Genomic DNA, 8,730 nt, shown 5'->3' with positions numbered 1-8,730 from the left:
CACAGGTGGTTATGGGTGCTGGGAACAGAATTCTGATGCTCTGCATGGGAGGAAGTGTGCTTAATCACTGAGCCATGTCTGCGGCCCCTAGTGGTTTTTGTTGTTGTTGTTGTTTGTTTTTTGTTTTTTCTTATACCTTTGAAATAAGAACCCATTTGCTGAAGTAGATTTCAAAGTTCCCTAAAAAATTATTTTAGAAATTACCAATAATAAATTTCCTTTCAGTGCTGACTGGGTACATATTTCAGTAGCAGAATAATTGCCCGGCTTATACAGTGCCTTGAGTATAGGTCCAGAAGTGAAAAAATAAGAGAGAATATGAAAGATGGAGCAAGGAGGGGGCATGGAGAGCCAGAGGTAAAGAGAGAGAGAGGGAGGTAAGGAAGGAGGTACGAGTGGGGGCAGAAGAGGAGAGAGAAAAGGGGGGAAAGGAATGAAGTGGGGAGGTGGGAAGAAACACATGAAGCAGTAGGGTAGAGGAGGGAAGGAAATCACGTATCTGGGGACTTTGTAGGTCACACAGGTTTTTCCGGATCACACGGAGTCTCTGTAATCAGTGTAAAGCTGTTGTGGTCAAACTTGCCTCAAGACAAAATGAAGACAGACCGTGTTAACAAGATGAAGTCATCCTTAATGCTGGTGATGTAAACCATAGAAATCCAAAGGAGGCAAAGGGTTTATGGTCATCATTGGAGGACAACAGTGGCTACTCTTCCAGTCCGGCCTGGGCTCGGCACCTTCCCTTGGAGTAGTGTGCCGTCTGCGAGGGAACAGGATCAGCACACATTTGTTTCCCTACATTTAGCACTGGGAGTTTTGAGCACTTTCTAATCTAAGATCTTCGTGAGTGTTTACGTCACCTGTCTGATTGTGACGCACACAGGAGACTGTGGAGGAGGGCAATGTGACTGTAGAGTAAAGGGGCCAGCCAAAGAAACCCACCCTGGCCCTGAAACCAGAGCTACTGAAAGAAACACACCCTAGATCTGAGACCTCAGCCAGTAAAGAAGACACTTTAGCCCTGAACCCAGAACCCAAGAAACATGCCCTGACCTGGAAATCAGTGCCAAAGAAACACACTTTGTCCCTAGAATCAGAGCCAGTGATAGAAATATATGCCCTGGCCGTAGAGTCAAAAAGCTAAAAAGGGCCAGTGAAAGAAACACAGCGTGGGCCTAAAATCAGAGCGAACTCTGCTCCTGACCAACAAAATTAACCAATCCCTGAGCAGAAAATCTTCTCCCTGGAGAAACTCCACCCCTAAGAAGCCCTATATAAGGCCCTCTGCCTGTTCGGTAGTTGGCTGACCTTTCCCACCCTGGCAGAGGCAGTTCTGGACTGCTCTCCTGGACTCCTCCTTCTCAAATAAATCTGTTTCTCAAAAGAGTCTTGGATGAAAAATCTTCATTCACTGGTGCAGAACAGAAGAACCTTGCTGAGATGTCCCTTAGGGGACTGAGCAAGAAAAAAGAAAAGAAAAGAAAAGAAAAGAAAACCTTTCAGAGATGCAGAGATTTTCCCTTAAGGGGACTTTGCAAGAGGGAGCAGAAGAAACTTGCTGAAACATCCATTAGGGGACTGAGCAGAAAAAAACCTTGCTGAAAGGTTCCCTTTGTGGGGCTGAGCAAGGCAGAGCAGAAAAAAGTAACAACTTTTCCCAGGAGCTGGAGGAGATTGCTACATTTCAGCCGAGGGTTTCCAGTGTAGCAGAGTGAACAACATCTTGGTAGAGAAGCATAGCTCTGGGGGAAAGCCTTCTTGTCGGGGAAGCTAAACAAAGTTCAGCTGTAATGACTCTCTCCTAGGAGAGGAGCAGGATTGCTATATCCTGCAGGAAGACTATCCCCTGCCGCATCCCAGCTTCCCAACAAGTCAGGATTCCTTTCCCTCCAGGGCTGAGCTGTGGGATTGCGGCTCTAGGTAAGTCAGGATAGTTTCCCTCCAGAGCTGTAACATTCACTTACAGTGACAGCCCACAGCTTGGAATGGTGCCTGGGACAGAGGCGGAGGCACAGACTAGGGCTGAGGAATGCTATAGTCTCTTGGGCCTCTCAGAGCCAGCCCCAGAGTCAGAACCTCCTCTCAGCCCTGCAATGTGGTTCTGATGCCTTCAGTTCAGTTCCTTTTCTGCCCAGTAGCTCCAGACCAGCCTGTCTCCCCAAACTGTGCTGAAGGGAGACAGTCATTGGAGCTCCGGAGTCCTTCTGAGGTTAGCACATGAAAGAAGCTGGGGTCCCTAGTACCCCCACTGTCTCCCTTCTCTTCAGTGGAGTACAGTTTTACAGGAAGTTATATTGTGAAGGCAATACAGACCCCATGTTAGGGTAGGGCCATCATCTTATACCACCTGCTGTACTCAGTTCCAGGAAGGACATCAGGAATGTGCCATGACAACTTAAACAGATACAGGGCAGTATGCTCCTACAGACATTCTGTCTGTGATTTATAGCCCTTGAAGATATCTAGATAATCCTGCTGAGCAGCCCAGATAGTCCTGCTCTGCAAGTTGTGGTTTCCAGCCAAAAAATCTAACCCAATGGTTTCAAATGTGGTTTCTCACCCAAAGTCTAGACCAATAGTTTCAAAAAATCACCTTGCCCATATCCCTTCTACCCAATCCTAAGTTGCCAAAGCATGTAATTCCCAGCTTGCAATTTTTCCCTATAAATCTTCTGTACACCTGGGCTCCAGGCCACTGCCTCATTTCCCTCCATCTGCATGGTGGTGGCCCAGGTTGAACCTGATAATAAAAGGACCCTGATGTGCTTGCATCTGAAGCTGGCTCCTTGGTGGTCTCTGGGGGTTTCGAGAAACAGGTACAACAATATCAGAAGCGCCTTCTGCCTTTGTTCACCCTCTCTTCTCAGGAAGACAACAAATCCCTGAGTGGTGGCCTTTCCTGATGTTTGCAAACCTCCACTTTGCTTCTCCTATCCACATTATTATTAACTATACTGTGTATGAAATGCACACTTTTCCCTGAGGCTCTTAGAAAGGAGTTCCCAACCTGGCTCGGCACTAGGATCTATGCCATGGCCACAGCAAGGATGTACCTTATCCTATTATAATTCTTCATGTGGCATTTTGAGAACTACTCTATAAATCACATGTTAAGGAAAAAAAAAAGGCTGGCTGGAGAGATGGCTAATCAGTTAAGGGGAGCACGAATCTTAACAGGTCTTATTAATAAAACAAACCTGAAGCCAGATATTGGGGTGAATGCTGGATGATCAGAGAAACAGAACAAGACACAGCCACTTCACCTTGCCAGTTCCTCAGCTGATCCTGTTTCCTCAGTTGGGAAGCCTCTGAGTCCTTATCCAAATGGATCTCAGCTGTACTGCTTCTCGAAAGCCTGAAAGCTTAACCAGCTCTAGTTCCTGGTCCTCATGCCTTATATACCTTTCTGCTTTCTGCCATCACTTCCCGGGATTAAAGGCGTGAGTCACCATGCCTAGCTGTTTCCAGTGTAGCTTTAAACTCACAGAGATCCAGATGGATCTCTGCCTCCCGAGTGATAGGATTAAAGGCATGTGTGCCACCATTTTCTTGCCTCTATATCTAGTGGCTGTTCTGTTCTCTGACCCCAGATAAGCTTATTAGGGTGCATGATATACTGGGGAACACATTATCACCACAGTTAAGAGCACTGGCTGCTCTTCCAGAGGTCCTGCTTTCAATTCCCAGCACCCACATGGCGGCTCACAACCATCTGTAATGGGATTTTATGCCCTCTTCTGTCATGAAGATATACATGCAGATAGGGTACTCATATACATAAAGTACATAAATAAATCTAAAAAGAAAGAAAAAGAAAGAAGAACAAGAAAAGAAAGGTTTCTTAGCAACTTTTCAGATGTAACTTGAGAGTCACCAAAATGCTATACATAGCTAATATTAAGACGATTAAATGTGACTCTCCATTATGGAGCCTGTATCTACACATGGATGTGTCTTACTCTCCATGACTCATCTTTGATATGCTCATTCCCGCAATCCCATATCTGTCTTCTGAATGTCTCTCTTAAACATTGTGCTCAGACCTCTATTAAAGTAACTTTATTAAACTCCATAACTGTGCTCTATACAGAGACTACAATTGAAGTTCTTTTACGTGCCCAAGTCATATATACCCTGTTTTAGTTGAGGTCCCTAAAATGTTAGGGAAACAATGCTGCTGAGGGTGACATCATAGATCTGTGTCTCTCCCTTCATCACTGCCGTTTTGTGTTATTTTCTAGGAGTAAATCCTGTTCTGTTTTTGTAGGGGGTGTTTGGATGGAAGTTCCACCTCAACTTCCCTCACCCATCTCTCTTCCCAAACCTGCCCCCTCAAAGCCCACCAAACAGCAGACCCTCCCCTAGAGCTGCCCCCTCAAAGCCCACCAAAAGCCAGCCCTTCCCTGGGGCTGTTCAAGACCATTCCTACAGGTTACTTAAGGCCTAGTAACCATCCTTGCCATGTGACTCTTCCCCTGCCTTTCCAAGGGTCACCCAGGATTGCTTTGCTCTGTCATTAAACCTGAATTGATTAATTTGGTTTGATTGGCTTATTACATCAGTGACGGATACCCAGCATCCAGGGATTTAAGATGTATTGGGGGGGGGAGTATTTGGTGTGTGTGGGGGGGGGGTGTTGGTATCTATCACAATTAACAAAGAACCAGGAATCAAATCTTTAAGCTTTAGCACTTCATTCAGAGAGCAAGGAATCTGGGAAGATGTAGGAATCTGTCTCTCCCATATTTTATAAAAGACCAGAACAAAGGCAAGAAATCAATTGAAAGTTAGTCTTGTCCCTCTGACAAAGTGGGAGGCCTTGTCTTTGAGACTCCAAACTTTGCCTCATCATTGTCTTTGCTGTGTAGCCAGGAAGGGTTTGCATATACTCAGTCCTGGATCCCTCCTTCCTGGTTTCAGATCACATCTACTTTTTCTTTCTTTCTTTCTTTCTTTCTTTCTTTCTTTCTTTCTTTCTTTCTTTCTTTCTTCCTTCCTTCCTTCCTTCCTTCCTTCCTTTCTTTCTTTCTTTCTTTAACTTTTAATTTTTTTAAGTATACTTCCTGAATTTTCCTGTTTTTTGTTTGTTTGTTTTTGTTTTTGCATCCCAATCAAAGTTTCCCCTCATCCCCTCTTCCCAGTTCTTCCCTCTTCTCCCACCCACCCCCATCCATTCCTCCACTGTTTCTCTTCAGATACAGGCAGGCCTCCCACGGATATCAGCTATCCATGCTATATCAAGTTGCAGTGAGACTAGGCACCTCCTCTTCTATTAAGGCTGAATGAGGCAAAGTAGGAGGAATGGGTCCCCAAAGCAGGCAGTAGAGTCAGAGACAGGCCCTGTTCTCACTGTTAGGTGTCTCACATGAAGAACAAGTTTACCCAACTGTAACATGGATGCAGCAGGCCTAGGTCAGTTCCATGCAGGCTCTCTGGTTGGGTGGCATCTACCTTTAAAGATTTGCGTTAAACCAGCTAATCAGTGTGTCAGCGCTGAACTATGGATTAGCCATATGTACACGCTGATTACTTCTGACAAATGAAGTACAAACGTGCTTGTAGAACACAGATGATAACGCCCTGCTCTGTCTCCTATCATACTGGTGTTGTATCCGTTTCGCAAAACCCCCAGAGACCACCAAGGAGCTGGTTTCTGATGCAAGCACATAAGGGTCCTTTTATTATCAGGTTTAACCTGGACCACCACACGGCAGATGGAAGGAAATGTGGCGGCGGCCACAAGCCCAAGTATACAGAGATTTTATAGGGAAAAACCACAAGCCAGGAATTGGCAACTTGGGATTGGGTAGAAGGGCTATGGGGCAAGGTGATTTTTTAAGACTTGGTCTAGACTTTTGGCGGGGAACCACAACCCACTGAACTGCTCAGCAGGATTATCTAGATATCTTCAAGGGCCGTAAACCACAGACAGAATATCTGCAGGAGCATACTGCCCTGTATCTGTTCAAGTTGTCATGGCACATTCCTAATGTCCTTCCTGGAACTGAGTACAGCAGGTGGTCTAAGATGATGGCCCTACCTAACATGGGGTCTGTATTGCCTTCGCAGTGGGAATCCCAACTAGTAACTAAGTTAGAGCATGGGAGGCAAGTTTTCCACCGAGTTGTGCTCCAGCCTTATTTATATCACTTTCCCCAAGAGATTAATGCAGAGAGAACAATGCACTGACATGATACTTGAATTAACAGATCTTTTGACTTTTCTTTTCCACTGGTAAGAAACACTAACAGAGAGCCTTTGGGTTGAGATTCTCTCTGTACTTGATGGAATGGTGTTGTCTCAACCAACTCTACACACCTTACTTTGTCCTGTGTTTCAAGACAGCCACTTTGGGTCTGATCCATCACCACACCCATGCCTCTTGGGATGCCTAGTAAATGTCAATCCCTTGCATACTCCTCCCAGTGATGAGAACAGGAGAAGGAAGCTAGACAAGCATTTCAGAGTCCAAGACCTAGAATTCTGTTTCTGATCATTCACTACCAGTTCTGTCTTAGTTCTCTTCACAGTTCTTTCCTGGCCACAGTCACAAATGCCACAAAAACAAACAAATAAAAACAAAAAAAAAACACCAAAAAACAAAACTTAGGGGCACTAGTAGTGGTTTCCATGAGAATATCCTTCACAGGCTAAGATGTTTGAATACTTGGCTCCCAGTTGGTGGTGATGTTTCGGTAAGTTTAGGAGATATGTCTTTGCTGGAGGAGGTGTGTCACTGGTGGCAGACTTTGAGGTCTAAAATTCATGCTCTATTCCCAGTTCACTCTCAGCCTCCAGCTCTAACCACAGTGTTTGCTTATTTCCACGCTTCCCTGCCATGACAGACTCTTATTCCTCTGGAACCAAAAGCCAAAAAAAACCTTCCTTCTATATATGGCTTTGATAATAGTGTTTTATCCCAGCAACAGAAATGTAAGTAACAACACTGATCTGTGGTCTGGTTTCTTGGTACTATCATGTCTTTTTACACAACAGTGAGCACACTTCTTGGAAGTTACATGTGAGGAGTGCCCCAAACTGCAGTCAAGTTATGAGGATGGAGAGGTGTGTGAAAGTAATCGGTGTAACAACCAGACCCGGCCAACTTGTATTAGCCTGGTAAACCTTATACGGTCCTAGGCAGTGACTCTTGGTGGCAACTCTTTCTGAGACTTGCTCTTGCTGTAGAGGAATTCTGCCTGCTTCCTATTTTGGAAACTCTCCCCTATCATACTATAACAAAACTGCTTTCTGAAATTAACCCTTCCATTGACCATGAAATTTGTTCTCTGAGTTCACAAGACAAAGGACCCAGTCACTGGCCTGGGTTGGTTTTGGTGGGCATTGATTGCTTGGAACCCAAACCCACTGAACTGTGCTCAGCTGAGGTCCAAAAGCCTCAATTGTTACAACTCAAGAACCAGTGGTTTTACCTCCTGAAACCAGAGGACCATGTGAAGCCAGCCAACGGGGCCTCCCCGCTGAGGAATCAAAGCACTGGAGCCAGTCACCTCTTGATTTATTCTGATGGAAATATTTAACTCCTTGGGACACAGGTGCTTCGCACAGTTAGGGTGGATCATCCCACCTCAATTTGCCTAATCTAGATATTCCTCACAGAAGTGCCCAGAAGTTTGTTTTCATAGTGATTCTAAACACCATCAATCTGGCAGTCAAGACTAGCTGCCACATGTTGCAAGAATTCAAAATGCAGAACACACTTTGGGAGCACAATTGGCACAATCCAACGTGTTCTCAGCTGGTGCACACTGGGCTCTGCAGTGAGTAGGAAGCAGGTGGGGTATGTCCCCTCATCTACAAATATTCCATATTAGTCTAAGATATATCTGTGTTACAAGCCCACACTGCCAACCTTGCGTTTCACACATTGAAATCATTACTTTTGTTGCCACTAATTTTCTTCTCTTTTTTAAAAAACTTATTTCAGCTTCATGTTTGTTTTCACTGACTATAAAATAGGCATTGTATTTCTAGAATGACAAAAGAGGTGTGTGTGTGTGTGTGTGTGTGTGTGTGTGTGTGTGTGTGTCTAAGTGTGTGTGAGAAGGAGAGAGACAGAGAGATTAGGTAAAGATCTCTGCACTTAATATTCAATTCCTTAAAAATCATGTAACCCCTTTTTGTCCGTGGAGTACTGGCAGCTAATTTCTCAGGTAGATTTTTCATGTATGTTTGCATACATATTTAGGTCTTGTCTTTTTTAATACTGTAAAGAAATGGGAAAATCCTACATGAATGCCGAACAATCATTATATTTCCACTAAAGAGCTGTAGTTAAAATGAGCAATAGATTCCATAAAATAGGATTGAGGGTAGGATTGAGAATTTTTTTATATTTCATTTTATTTCTTTTAATTAATTAATCAATTTTTACATCCCAGCTACAGCTTCCCCTCCCTCCTTTCTTCCCAATCCCTCCTCCCCACCCCCATTGACATTCCCCAATCACTCCCTCCCCATTTCTGTTCAGGAAAGGGCATGTCTCCCATGAGTATCAACAATAAATGGCATATCAAGTTGTATGTATTAAGGCTAGGCAGAGCAAACCACTATTGCTACAAGCCACAAAAATATATAAAGTAGAATTTCAGCTGATTATGACAAAGTTAATACCTGAAAGAAGCCAAGGGCCTTCCAGAGGTCAAGCTGAGACTCAAGGAGTCTTGGTGATATTTGGCTTTTGATTATCAGCCGTTTCCTGCTATGAGT

Source organism: Peromyscus eremicus, unplaced genomic scaffold (assembly GCF_949786415.1).
Source record: "Peromyscus eremicus unplaced genomic scaffold, PerEre_H2_v1 PerEre#2#chr22_unloc_1, whole genome shotgun sequence".
NCBI lineage: Eukaryota > Metazoa > Chordata > Mammalia > Rodentia > Cricetidae > Peromyscus > Peromyscus eremicus.
Note: the sequence above shows the minus strand (reverse complement) of the source record.